Here is an 11,326-nt window from a genome sequence, read left to right as displayed (position 1 = left end):
GCGCACGGTCTCCTGGGTAATGTAGTTCCCAGAGCCCGCAGCACCACAAGGAATGTGTTCATGCTGGGATGAGAAAATGGGCCAGCCTGAGGAATGATCAGGAATGGTGAGGGGCCCGGCCGGTTTGGCTCAGTGGATAGAGCGTTGGCCTACGGACTGAAAGGTCCCGGGTTCGATTCCAGACACCAGCACATGCCCCGGTTGCGGGGTCCATCCCCAGTAGGGGGCGCGCAGGAGACAGCCGATCGATGATTCTCATCATGGATGTTTCTCTCCCTTCCTCTGTGAAATTAATTAAAATAAGTTTTTTTTTTTTAATAAGGGGTGAAGGGAAGAGGGCAGACCGAAAGAGGGTGTGAGTCAAGGGGTATACTTTTAACTTTTTCAATGTATCAAGCCTGTTCCTTTTGTTTAGAAAATGGGGTGTAGGTTTGTGCGCCTCTGCATATACAGTGGTGGCCATTTCCTCGTTTTCATATTCCACTTCCCACTCTCTATAATACAGGAGTGACTACTGTTTCCTCCCAGAAATCATTTTCACTTGTTAGTACATTTATGATCACCAACTTGCATTTTCTCAAGTCTGATGCTCCCTAAACTTTAATCCCCAATTACTCACTTGTTTTTACTTAATAACTTACTATTAATAAGCAAAGTATTGCTGAAACTGGTTTGGCTCAGTGGATAGAGCATCGGGCTGCGGACTGAAAGGTCCCCGGTTCGATTCCAGTCAAGGGCATGTACCTTGGTTGCGGACACATCCCCAGTAGGAGGTGTGCAGGAGGCAGCTGATTGGTTTCTCTCTCATCGATATTTCTAGCTCTCTATCTCTCTCCCTTCCTCTCTGTAAAAAATCAGTAAAATATATTTTTAAAAAAATAAGCAAAATATTAGTATGGATTTGAAGTAAATGATGCTATGATAAGTCCGAATTTGAACAGTCTGGGATCATATACATTTTTTAAAAAATATATTTTATTGATTTTTTAGAGAGGAAGGAAGAGGGATAGTTAGAAACATCGATCAGCTGCCTCCTGCACACCCCCTACTGGGGATGTGCCCAAAACCAAGGTACATGCCCTTGACCCGAATCGAACCTGGGACCCTTCAGTCCGCAGCCCGACGCTCTATCCACTGAGCCACACCGGCTAGGCATCCCCCTGCTCAGCCCTGGGGCCATGGCTCCTCGGAAGGACCAGGGTAACGGGGTTCCCTCACAGGGGCTGAGCACGAGGCAGCAGCCATGATGAGAACAGTGTCATGTTGCTCCTGAAGCACCACAGGTTGTCACCACCACCGCCCCCTCCACAGGTCGATGCCTAAACGCACACGAGATCATGGGGTTCGGGCGACACATTTGGGCGGCCACAGTGTCGAGGCCAGACCTGGAGCGGCAGCCGTCCCCCGAGCCGTCACGCTATCCCCTCTGATGCACACAGTGTGGGAGCCCGACAGGAGCTGGTCACTCCATGTCAGCAGGACACACTTTTTTTCAAACCACCAGGTGCAGTTCACAGGATCCCAAACTCCCAGGAGCTGGAACGATGAAGCCTCCTTTCATTGTCACACACTCACTTGTCAGCCCCCGCCGGTTTGGCTCAGAGGATAGAGTGTCTGCCTGCGGACTGAAGGGTCCCGGGTTCGATTCCGGTCAAGTTATAGAAAGTAACATTTTTGGCCCTAGCTGGTTTGGCTCGATGGAAAAATATCCTCACATAGGATTTAAGAAAAATAAAACAATCCACCCTAACCGGTGTGGTTCAGTGGATAGAGTGTCAGCCTGCGGACTCTAGGGTCCCAGGTTCGATTCCTGTCAAGGGCATGTACCTTGGTTGCAGGCATATATCCCCAGTAGAGAGTGTGCAGGAGGCAGCTGGTCGATGTTTCTCTCTCATCGATGTTTCTAACTCTCTATCCCTCTCCCTTCCTCTCTGTAAAAAATCAATAAAATATATTTTTAAAAATCAAATAAAATAAAACAACCCACAAGGAATTAGGTCCTCCCCCCCACCCCACCCCCGACTACTTACTCTGGTACCCAGTTGACATTCTCAGGCTCCTCTTGTAAAGACAAGCTACTGGAATTGACAGGTATCAGTGGGAACGTACGGTTTAGGGAAAGGGGATCCCCAGCATGGCCTGGGAGGTTCCCCAAAGAAATTCCTTGCATTTCTGGTTAGGAGCAAGGAAAGAAAATGCAGACAATTTCTCGTTCATTCTTACAAAGTTGGATTCTCCTCTTTCCTGTTACACTATAATTATTCGTGAACCATGAGAGCTAAGAGGCACGGACGACTATGTTGCGGATTTATTTTGTGTGATTTATTTATAGTTCTCTTCCCTGAGGGTCCACATGTCCTCAGGCTGACGTCCCACCCTGTGTTCCCCACACGGGGCAGCGCGGCCTGCGGCTCTCTCGCTGGCTTTCACGGTTTCCCACGTTTGCAAGGGGCCCGGCATTCAGCGTAGTGCTTCCTCTACTGCTTTTGCGCGCTCTCCGATCCTGCTCCTTCGAGATGCTCTCTCCTTTTTGATCTAATGGCTAAAACATAGGCACAGTGTTGTTAAGTTACAAATAACGGAGGAATAGAAAGGAAGGAAAAGGGCCGATGGAAAAAGGATGGAAAAATAAAGGTGCGAATAGTGGGATTTTTAGGACATAATCCATGTGATTTGATAAGAACGGTGACAATTTGAAAGTTTAAATTATTGTCCCATTTTCCGTATTCAAGCAGTATTTTTTTTTCATTGAATTTAGTGGGGTAACATTAGTTACCCCAATTACATAGGTTTGTTAGCACAATTATATAGGTCTCAGGTATATGATTCTATAATACATCATCTGTATGTTGTATTATGTGCTGAGCACCGTACATGTCTCCTCCCATCACCGCTGATCCCCCCTATACCTCTTCTACTTCCCCCCAACCCCTGTCCTGACTGGTAACCAACATAACTCTTATCTGTATCTGTGAGTTTGTACTCAGTCCTTTTATATATATATATATATATATATGTATATATGTGTATATATATATATATATATATTTTTTTTGAATTAACTTTAGACAGGAAGGGAGAGGGAGAGAGAGATATAAACATCAGTGATGAGAGAGAATCATTGCTCGGCTGCCTCCTGCACTCCCCCCACTGGGGATTGAGCCCGCAACCCAGGCCTGTGCCCTTGGCCAGAATCAAACCCGGGACCCTTCAGTCCACAGGCCGATGCTCTATCCACTGAGCCAAACTGGCTGTCGCTGTACTCAGTCTTTATAAATGGCCAGGAAAGAGAGAATGTAGGAAATGTATACTTCACTGTAATGAAAAGACACTGAAAAATTATCTTCTGAAGGCTGACGAGGGCTGTCTGCCTGGTGAGCATCAGTTATCGCTCCCCCGGCCTGGCAGCCTCTTCAGGATTGTCTGTGTCTAGGGCAGTCAGGGAGGCGCTCCATCCAGCGTGTGGTTAATAAAACTGAACGAGATAATGCCTTCTCTACAGACCTGTGCTCTAGGAATATTTTTACATAGATTTGTATTGATTTCAGAGAGGAAAGGAGACAGGGAGAGAGATAGAAACATCAGTGATGACAGAGAATCATGGATCGGGCGCCTCCTGCACACCCCCCTCTGGGATCGAGCCCATAATCTGGGCATGTGCCCTTGACCGGAATCGAACCCGGGACCCTTCAGCCCACAGGCCGATGCTCTACCCACTGAGACACACAGGCCGGGGCTAGGAATGTTTTAAAGCAAGTATCGAAGAACGTCAGAGCGTCTACCCAGTCAGGCTTCTATGCCCGTGTATGGGGCCCGCTCCTCACAGGGGCTGCAGGCGAGACGGGCGGGGCTGACAGGGGTCTTTGAGCCTGGGGCAGTGGCCTCTGCTTCTGGGCCTGGGTCCTGGTTCCACGTCGGGCTGAGGCCCCCGGTGAGGGCGGGACGTCCGCTTGTCCGTGTTCTCAGCGTGGGAGTCGTGTCACTCTAATCAGTATCTGTTCTGGGAAAAGGGCCGTTTCCTAATCTGTTTTCAACCCTCGGAACGTCCTCTCGAAGGAAACCCAGCAGCCACACGGGTTTGCCGCGTGAACAACGGGAGGGGAGCAGGTCGTGTCTGTGGGTGGGGCTGTCGATATTCACCTTCCTTCCCTCAGACTCCATCACTTCCCACTTTGCTTGGCCTTTGACAACCAACCATCGCCCTGGCCGGTGTGGTTCAGTGGGCAGAGCGTCGGCCTGCAGACTGAAGGGTCCGGGTTCGATTCCCGGTCAGGGCACAGGACCAAAGGGGTGTGAGTTCGATCCCCAGTAGGGGGCGTGCAGGAGGCAGCCAATCAATGATTCTCTCTCATCATTGATGTTTCTACATCTCTCTCCCTCTCTGAAATCAAGAAAAAAATTTTTTTTTTTTTTTTTTTTTGCCGAGGCCGGTTTGGCTCAGTGGATAGAGCGTCGGCCTGCGGACTGAAAGGTCCCGGGTTCGATTCCGGTCAAGAGCATGTACCTGGGTTGCGGGCACATCCCCAGTGGGAGGTGTGCAGGAGGCAGCTGATCGATGTTTCTCTCCCATCGATGTTTCTAACTATCTCTCTCTCCCTTCCTCTCTGTAAAAAATCAATAAAAAATAAAAAAAAAATTTTTTTAAAAAAGAAAAGGAAACCAAGCCCTCACGGCCAGCTCAGCTCTCCTGTGACGGCAGATCTGCCCAGAGGAGCGGGTCGGCTCCTACCTGAATTAATGAACTCCGCCAGCTCCTTCTCGTTCCCCGAAAGCAGATACCCGGCCTTGCCTGGGCGCCCGGCCCTGAAGGCCTCCTCTTCGTCTCCGGACAGTGGCATCTCGATATTTTCATAAAGCGCGGCAAGCTGTTCCCTCTCCTCATCCTGTCCCAGTCGGCTGGAGAGTAACACAGGTGAATTCGGGAGCACAGGGCCCACAACATGTCCTCATGGCTTTTTTAGGGGGGGGTGGGGGGACGTTAATAAACTTGGGCTAGTTTTGTTTCCACCCCCAAATATTCTTATTGATTTCACTTTAGATAATATTTTAATTGATCTCAGAGAGGAAGGGAGAGGGAGAGATAGAAACATCAGAGATGAGAGACAATCATGGATCGGCGGCCGCCTGCACGCCCTGCATTGGGGATGGAGCCTGTGACCTGGGCAGGTGCCCTGACCGGGATTCGAACCGTGACCTCCTGGTTCATAGGTTGACGTTAGGCCACTGAGCCATGAGGGCCGGGCTTCTTACTGATTTTTAGAAAGAGAGGAAGGGAAAGGGAAAGAGAAACACGGACATGGGAGCAAAGCATCGATCGGCCGCCTCCTGCACCCTGCAGGCTCCACACGGGGCATCCAGCCTGCCACTCGGACACGTGCTCTGACCGGAAGTCAAACCAGCAACGCTTGGGTGCACAGGGTGACACCCAACCAACAGAGCCACACGGGCCAGGACCCGTCGTGTCTTCATCATGTGACTTTTTGACTGAAGAGTCACTAGAACGAGGTGGTGGGTGGGAGAGGGAGGCAGAACGATACGGTGGGATCAACGTGGTCACAGACCTTAAACTGTGTGCCGACAGCAGGAACGGGGTCTCTGAGATCGCCCATGTGGATTAGAGAAGTTTGGGGCCAGTTTTGTTCTCACCCCCCAAATATTCTTACTGATTTTCACTTTCTATATATTTTTTAAATTGATCTCAGAGAGGAAGGGAGAGGGAGAGAGAGAGAGAGAAACATCAAGGATGAGAGAGAATCATGGATCGGCTGCCGCCTGCACGCCCCCCACTGGGGATGGAGCCCGCCCCTTGGGCATGTGAGGCAATCACCTTAGGTTCCAAACTCCATCATCAATATAAATAGTATCTCGCCCTCGCTGGTTTGGCTCAGTGGATAGAGCGTCGGCCTGTAGACCAAACGGTCCCAGGTTCTATTCCAGTCCAGGGCACATGCCCATGGTGCGGGCTCCGTCCCCACTGGGGGGCACTCAGGAGGCCGCCAATCGATGTTTCTCTCTCTCATCAGTGATGTTTTTCTCTCGCCCTCTCCCTTCCTCTCTGAAATCAATAAGAATATATTAAAAATAATAATAATATCTTTTTGTGTTTGTGGTGGTGTTTTTTTTAATCCTCACCTGAGGGTATTTTTCCATTGATTTTTAGAGAGAGTGGAAGAGAGGGAAAGAGAGAGAAACATCCATGTGACAGAAACACATCGATGGGTTGCCTCCTGCACGTGCCCCAATCAGGGCCCAGGCCAGGGAGGACCCTGCAATCGAGGTCCATGCCCTTGATTAGAATCAAACCTGGGGCGCTTTGGTCTGCAGCTGATGCTGTACCCACTGAGCCAAACCACTAGGGTGACATAGATAACATCTTTTTTTTTAAAAATATTTTGATTGATTTTTTTTTTTACAGAGAGGAAGGGAGAGGGATAGAGAGTTAGAAACATCGATGAGAGAGAAACATCGATCTGCTCCTCCTGCACGCCCCCCACCGGGGTTGTGCCCACAACCCAGGTCCATGCCCTTGACCGGAATCGAACCTGGGACCCTTCAGTCCACAGGCTGACGCTCTATCCACTGAGCCACACCGGTCAGGGTAACATCTTAATGTAATATCGTACAAAAGAAAAATAAATGCCAAGAAACCCATGATGAGCAAAACACCAACATATGAAATAAAGACATTACGGGGATTACAGACTTTTCCTGTGGGTCAGTCTGCAGTGCGGCTTGTCCCAGCACCATCGCCGATCCCGTGCTGAAATGGTTGATGCCTTGTCCCTGGCTGGGGAGCTCAGTGGGTTCGAGTGTCCTCCCCCTACACCAAGGTTGAGGGTACAACCCCAGTCAAGGCACATGCAAGAAACAACCAACAAATGCATTAATAAGTGGAACAACAAACTGATATTCTTCTCTCTCCCTTCCTCTGTCTAAAATCAAGAAACACAAAAAATAAATAAAGTTTTTATAAAAGGAAGCATCTTAAGTACTCAATGAAAAAACTGTTGATATTTTGTTCATCATGGATTTGGGGGACATTAATTAATATATTTTTTTTAATTATTGCTTTAAAGGCTTAGCCACTTTGGCTCAGTGGATAGAGCGTTGGCCTGCAGACTGAAGGGTCCCAGGTTCGATTCCGGTCAAGGGCACAAGCCTGGGTTGGGGGCTCGATCCTCAATAGGGGGCGTGCAGGAGGCGGCCAATCGATGATTCTCTATCGTGGATGTTTCTATTGCTCTCTCCCTCTGCTTTCTCTCTGAAATCAGTAACAACAACAAAAAGGGTTGGGCCCCAGCTGGTTTGGCCCAGTGGGTAGAGTGTCTCTCTCTCTCTCCCTTCTGCTCTGAAATCAATACAAATATATTCTAAAAAAACAGGATCCAGCCGTGACAGCCCGTGAGGGAGCCTGAGTCCAAAAGGAGACGGAGCACGCCTTTGTGTGTATGCATTCATTTTTTCTTACGTTAATACATGTAATACTTTTTTTTTTTTTTTTTTTAGTTAAGGTATTACAAATGTATCCTCATCCTCCCCATTAACCCCCAACCTCCCCCCACACACACAAACTCATGCTCCCATCCCCCCATTGTCCATGTCCATTGGTTTGGCTTCTATACATGTATACAAGTCCTTCTGTTGATCTCTTCCCTTTACCCCCGCCCTCCCCTACTTTTGTAATACTTTTTTTAAAATTGTTTTATTGCTTAAAGTATTACAAAGGGTATTACATATGTCTCCTTTTTCCCCCCGCCCTTGACAATCCCCTGGCCTCCCCTACCCCCCACTGTCTTGTGTCCATTGGTTATGCTTATCTGCATGCATACAAGTACTTCGGTTGATCTCTTACCCCACTCCCTCCTGCCCCCCAACCCTCCCTGGCCTTCCCGCTGCAGTTTGACAATCAGTTTGAGGCAGCTCTGCCTCTGTATCTATTATTGTTCATAAGTTTATAATGGTCTCTATTATCCCTGAATGAGTGAGATCATCATGTAATACTTTTTAACAGTGTCTATTATTCTAAATTACATTTGGTTCGGTTTCTTTCTTTCTTTTTCTCTAACCGCCCCCCCCCCCCCACTGATGTCATGATTCATATTCTGAAAACACTAGTCTTGGAATGTATAAAGGTGATAATTTAGTGATTATAAGAATTGTCTGCCAAAACCGGTTTGGCTCAGTGGATAGAGCGTCTGCCTGCGGACTGAAAGGTCCCGGGTTCGATTCCGGTCAGGGGCATGTACCTGGGTTGCGGGCACTTCCCCAGTGGGGGATGTGCAGGAGGCGGCTGATCGATGTTTCTCTCTCATCGATGTTTCTAACTCTCTATCTCTCTCCCTTCCTCTCTGTAAAAAATCAATAAAATATATTTTTTAAAAAAAATTGTCATCAGCCCTGGCCGGCTTGGCTTGTTGGATGGAGCGTCGGCCTGCGGACTGAAGGGTCCCGGGTTCGATTCCAGTCAAGGGCAAGGACCTGGGTTGCCGGGACATCCCCAGTAAGGGGTGTGCAGGAGGCAGCTGATCGATGTTTCTCTCCCATTGATGTCTCTAACTCTCTATCCCTCTCCCTTCCTCTCTGTAAAAAATCAATAAAATATATATATTTTTAAAAACATTATCACCATCGTCATCATCACCACCACCAAATAATGACCCAGGTAAAGTGTGTCCGACTTAAGGCTGGCAATGCTACTAACAAGGACTTACTATAGCACGTAGGAAACAGCAACCCCACAGACCAAGGCCACGCTCAAGGCCGCGCATGCGACGGTAACCACTCGAACAAGAGCACGTCGATGCTGACTCGGCACTAAAAGGGAGAGAAAAGACGTTCTCATCTAAGTTCACTGTCGCTGTGCCTGTCAGTTATATAGTCGTTAGTCATACTGTTGTCACAAAGGGGAATGGGAGATATAGTCAGAAATACCATAAAAAAATAGCATATCAGTCCGGCCGGTGTGGCTCAGTGGTTGAGCATCAACCTATGAACCAGGAAGTCACGGTTCGATTCCCGGTCAGGGCACATGCCCGGGTTAATGGCTGGATCCCCAATGTGGGGTGCGCAGGAGGCAGCGGGTCAATGATTCTCTCATCATTGATGTTTCCCTCTCCTTCTCCCTTCCTCTCTGAAATCAACAGAAATATATATATATATTTTTTAAAATAGCATTTTAAAATACGGAGGCATATCACATGATCTCACTTACCTGTGCAATATAATACACAACATGAATTGACCAATAGGAGAAGACCGGAAGCAGGTAGGCAGGGAACAGACTAACATACCTTGATGTGAGGGCGGGGGGACGAGAAGAGATAAACCAAAGAACGTATATGCTTATATGCACAGCCCATGGACACAGGCAATAGGACGATGAAACCCTGGGGGTGGATAGTGGCTGGGAGGAGGGGGGAAATGGGAGGCATCTGTAATACCATCAACAATAAAAAACTATTTATAAAATAAATAAAATAAAATAAAGTAAAAAATAAAAATAAAATAAAATAAGGAGGCGAGATTGCCCAGCCTGTGTGAACAGAGATAATCTGAATTTCCACGTCATTGCGGGCTCCCCTCCCACCTGCCCGCCTTGCCCTGTGGAGACGTGCGTCCCTGAGCCACACTGGCCAGGCTGCTTTTCCAGGGCGGCAGCACCTGCCACCACCGTCGCCCGAACCCCAGGACAGTGGCCTTGTTTACAGCTCAGGGCTGCCCTGATGGGCCCAGGGGGGCTCGTGCTGGGAGGAAAGGACCCCACAGGGCAGCCCGGGGCCGTGCCACCCACCTGCCTCCCAGGTGCTGGCGCTGGGGGCCGGCGAACGCGCCGAGACGTCCTTTACTGGCTCAGGTACGTCACCCTTCCTATCGCCTGGAAACAAAAAGCCACACACACACACACAGAAAAGCGTTGTTTGTACAGACTGAACAAAGGCGCAAGAGGTGAGCCCTGGCCGGTGTGGCTCAGTGGATAGAGCGCCGGCCTAAGGACTGAAGGGTCCCGGGTTCGATTCCAGTCAAGGACACATGCCCAGGTTGCAGGCTCAATGCGGAGGCAACCAATAGATGTGTCTGACTCGCATCGATGCTTCTCTCCGTCTCCTCCCCTCCCCTCCACTCCCGTTAAAATGGAAAAATAACCCGGCTGGCTGAGAGTCGACTCTATGAACCAGGAGGTCACGGTTCCATTCTGGGTCAGCGCACACGCCCAGGTTGCGGGCTCGATCCCCAGTAGGGCAAGTGCAGGAGGCAGCCGATCCATGATTCTCTCTCATCCTGGATGCTTCTTCCCCCCCCCCCCTTCTTCTCTGAAATCAATAAAAAAAAAACCCACATATATTTTAAAAGGCCTGTCATTTTCCAGCTAGGTCTGAACTCACCGGCATCAGGCAAGCACACACGCAACGGCCATCCCGTTAAAAACAAAATTAGGAAGGCGAAGGAACATCGAGGCTGGCCCATCACTCCAGCACCGTCCTCTCGTATCCTGCGGGCCAAAGGAGCCGTTCCCCCTGCCCAGCCTCTGGTTCTGCCTTGGAGCCACCAGTGTGAGGTCAGCCCAGGTTGCCACGCGGAGTCCCTCCACGGAACCGTGCCAGCCAATGGGAGGCTGAGAGGGGAGGGGTCGGGGGGCAGGAACGAGGATGGACGGACCACGGAGGAGGCAGAGCGAGGCCCTGCCCCTGCCCCCTGGGGGATTCCTCTTCCATCTGGTGTTGGTCCCAGGCCTGGCCCCTGCTCTGTCTCCCCAACTTTCCCCAGGTGCTCCCTCCTGGGCGCACCCCACACCCCACCCTTTGTTGCCTCCTTAGCCGCGTGTTCTCAAGGCAGACCTGGACCCATCTGAAATCCATACAAATTTATTTTAAAAATAAAATATAACTGCCCTGGCCGGTTTGGCTCAGTGGATAGAGCATCGGCCTGCGGACTGAAGGGTCCCAGGTTCGATTCCGGTCAAGGGCATGGACCTTGGTTGCGGGCACATCCCCAGTAGGAGGTGTGCAGGGGGCAGCTGATCGATGTTTCTCTCTCATCGATGTTTCCAACTCTCTCTCCCTCTCCCTTCCTCTCTGTAAAAAATCAGTAAAATATATATATTTTTAAAAGGACTATGAGAAAATGAATTTCAGTTGTTTAAGCCGTCCAGTCTATAATATTAAAAAATAAACATTCAGCTGCTTGAATTCCCTCCAGCAGCACTCGCTGGGCGGCCGGGATTCACTGAGCCCTGTACGGTGGGGTCAGGTAGCACGTGCCTGTGGCAGCTGGTGACCGGACTCAGGCCGGGACCATCCTCCGCCTCCAGGACCATTTCTCACGCTGG

General features: G+C 49.6%; 1 protein-coding gene and 1 long non-coding RNA gene across 3 annotated transcripts in view; one reads left to right on the top strand and one right to left on the bottom strand.

Moving 5' to 3' along the window:
• The window catches only part of ZNF544 (zinc finger protein 544), a 276,321-nt gene that overhangs the window by 149,730 nt on the left and 115,265 nt on the right, over positions 1-11,326 (top strand). The window lies entirely within an intron of this gene.
• Positions 2,200-10,684, bottom strand: LOC132216437 (uncharacterized). The gene is made up of 4 exons (XR_009448755.1): positions 10,383-10,684; positions 8,712-9,874; positions 4,730-4,896; positions 2,200-2,542 (listed from the first exon to the last, which is right to left on the bottom strand). It is a non-coding gene; the product is annotated as an uncharacterized LOC132216437 (long non-coding RNA).

This window comes from Myotis daubentonii, chromosome 15 (genome assembly GCF_963259705.1).
Source record: "Myotis daubentonii chromosome 15, mMyoDau2.1, whole genome shotgun sequence".
Lineage (NCBI taxonomy): Eukaryota > Metazoa > Chordata > Mammalia > Chiroptera > Vespertilionidae > Myotis > Myotis daubentonii.
This window is presented reverse-complemented; position numbering and strand designations above follow the sequence as displayed.